Source organism: Corapipo altera, unplaced genomic scaffold, assembly GCF_003945725.1.
Source record: "Corapipo altera isolate COAL_440 unplaced genomic scaffold, ASM394572v1 206, whole genome shotgun sequence".
Taxonomy (NCBI): domain Eukaryota; kingdom Metazoa; phylum Chordata; class Aves; order Passeriformes; family Pipridae; genus Corapipo; species Corapipo altera.
The window spans coordinates 504,475-507,826 of record NW_020885032.1 but is presented as its reverse complement, the minus strand read 5'-3'; positions in this window follow the sequence as shown (position 1 = coordinate 507,826).

Sequence of the window (3,352 nt, the reverse complement as noted above, 5' to 3'; positions counted from 1 at the left end):
CTTCCCCTCAGGTTCGGGTTTGGTTTTGAGGTTTTTCTTCCTGCAAGCGGCCGTTTGAAGCCTCATAAACTGAGGCCTGGTTTGTTTAAGGATCGTTTTGTGTCCTGGCAAATTGGGAACAAACTCCTCTGATTCCATGAAGAATCTGGAAATGTCACCCAGACCAGCTCAGAGGAGAAAGGAATGGAGCAACTTCCCAGTTCAGCGGTTTGGGACTGGAAAAGGAGAGCCCTGAACAAGGTTCATCCAGCTGGAACATTTATCTGGGGAAGACCCAGGGATTTGGTGCTATTAAATTAATCCTGCACTGGAAGGGCTTTTCCTACAGGTGGGAATAAGAGGAAGGGCTGGGGCTGTTTTGGGGTACATTGGAGGTATTTTTGGGTACACTGGGAGTATTTTTGGGTACATTGGGGGTATTTTTGGGTACATTGGTGGTATTTTTGGGTAATGCATTAATAAAAGACATTCTCACTCCCTGATGTGTCTGCATCCTTAGAGCTGCACCACTTGTGCAGTGCTGCTCCTACCACAATTTGCACCTTCCCAAGTGTGATTCCACCCCCTAAAAATAGTGACTTCAGCATTTGCAGTGACAAACCCACAGTTTTTTACCATTTCCCACCAGTGCTACGTCTCCCCCTCTCCCCCTTCCCATCACCCTGGTGCTGAGGGATGAAGGGCAATGTTGGCCCAAAGGAAATTCCCTGTCCAGTCCCTACGACTGGACTCATTTTTCTCCTCAGCACAGACCCTGGAATCCCAGACAACATCTCTCAGAGAGAGAGGAGAAGGTTTCCACCTCCTTCAGTCTGGGAATTGTAAGGATCTCACAGGGTTGACTCCAAGAACAGGTTTAGGCCCCAGTAATTTGGGGTTAAAGTTGGGGTACAAGGAGCCTTTTAACACTGTTTTGAAGGGTATCATTCTTAAAATACTTTAGATTTGTAAGCAAGTCAGGCCTGCGGGTCACTGTTACAAATCCTACAATTGTTAAATTGTCTAATTAAGCTATCAATTAAGTTTAAGTGCTGTCAAACCTTTAGGTCTGAACAATCGGTCAAATCCAAGGCTGCTCAGTTTAACAAGGAGGTCTGCTCTGAACCTTGTGCAACAGGAGTCTCTTCGTTATTCCTTTTCACCCTCATCCTTTCCTCTTCAATCTCTGCCTTCTTGGGGCTCCATGCAGATAATTTTGGGGCTGATTTGGTTTTGGATTGATTGGGTTTGAGTAAACCTTGCCAATCAACTTCTTTGTGTTTTTGCTTTTATATTAAACCTGGTTTTGCTGAGACCTTTGCCTGTGATTCTTTCAGTGATCTTAAAACATCTCTTAAGTGATCTTAAAACACCTCTTAAGTGATCTTAAAATGCTTCTTAAGTGATCTTAAAACACTCCTTCGCAATGCTCTGGTGTGAATCGGGACTCACTGGGATGTGGTGCTGGATGAGGAGACATTCCCTCCTCACTGAGCTCTTCCTAAAACTCGGTTTCTCCCAAGTCCAAAACATCTGGACACCAATTGTCCCCACTAGGACAATGCAGCCAGAGCTGTTTTCCCCCTGCAAGACCAGTAGAACTGGGATAATCCCACCCGGGGGAGACTTTGCACAGCCAAACTCCCCGGACAGAGATGCCCCAGAAGGTAAAAATCCCCATGGAAACACTGACTCTGTCCCAAGGTCTTGAACACCTAAAATCCTGGAATGGCTTGGGATGGAAGGGACCTTCACAATCATCCAGTTCCAACCCCTGCCATGGGGCAATGGGGCACCTTCCACCAGACCAGGTTGCTCCAGGCCCTGTCCAAGCCAGCCTTGGACTGGTCTGGATTTGTCTTCTGGACCAGAGAGTTTCATTGGAGGCTCTGAAGGAGCAGATGGATCCTCAGGATCCATGGAGTCTTCAGGTGCAGGGAGTCTTGTCTGGATTGCTGGGAGCAGACAAACACTTGGAATATCATCCCATCCAAAGCAGGGTCCTTGCCTTTGCCCACATGATGAACTGACCCTTGGGAATTTCACAAGGTGGGGGAGGATTCTGCTCCTCTGCTCCACTCTGGAGCTTCCAGCTCTGGGATCCCAGCACAGGAAGGACACGGAACTGCTGGAGAGAGTCCAGAGGAGGCACCAGGATGAGCAGAGAGATGGAGCAGCTCTGCCCGGAGGAAAGGCTGGGAGAGTTGGGATTGTTCAGCCTGGAGGAGAGAAGGCTTTGGGGAGAACTAATTGTGGCCTTCCAGGACCTGACAAGAAAGATGGAGAAGGACTATTTACAAGGGCCTGGAGAGCCAGGGCAAGGGGAAACATCTTCAAACTGACAGAGGACAGGGTTAGATGGGATACTGGGAAGGAATTCTTCCCTGTAAGGGTGGGGAGACTCTGGCACAGGTTCCCCAGAGAAGCTGTGGCTGCCCCTGGATCCCTGGAAGTGTCCAAGGCCAGGCTGGATGGAGCTTGGACCAACCTGGGCTGGTGGAAGGTGTCTCTGCCCATGGTAGGAGGTTGGAATGAGATGATTTTGAAGGTCCCTTCCAACCCAAACCATTCCATGGTCCCATGACTCCACGACACCCCTTGTGTGAACCATCTGGTGGAAATGTCTCCTTGTCCTGCCTCTCCTTGGAAGAAGTTTTAACGAGCAGATGGAAAGAGGAGCCTGATGGCTCTGAAAAGGAGAAGGCGAAGCGGTATCCTGAGGGATCTGTGGGCGCCCACCTCACGCCCGGAGCTGCCGTGGGCAAAACCCAACGCCACCAGGAATTTTGGTGGCTTTACTCCAGTTCCTGTCAGATTTTAGTCCTCACACTTTGGATTAAACAGTGTTGGATTTATTGGTGGGAAAGGGGTGAGGGGAGCAGAGGGTGTGTCATATCCCCACGCGTCTGGTGAGGCCTGGGGTGTTCCCCAGACGTTCCTGCCCAGCGGAGCCTTCCAGCTTCCAAGGATTTGGTGGCTTTTCCCCTGCAGACGCCCAGGGCTGAAGGCACCTGTGGCATGAGTGGTGGGTACTTCCTGCACACCTGGACCCGTGGAAGGGATGGTTTGGAGGCAGGATGACCTTGGGAGGGGGGAGAAGAGCAGCTCCTTCAGCCTATCAAGGGAGAGGCCGATTCCACTGGGGAAGAGCCAAGGGAAAACCGATCGATGGAGCATGGGAGGGAAAACGAGACACCCAGAATAGCTCTGGGCCTGGAGCTGTGCCTGTCCATCCACAGGCTCTGCCCTCCTGCCCCCTCAGCCCACTGAGGGGCTCTCCCCACGGACCAGGACCCAACAAGAGCACCAGGACCCTGTGATGTGGCCCTGCTGGCTCCAGGACACTCCCAGAGCTGGTCCCTGGCAGAGGCAG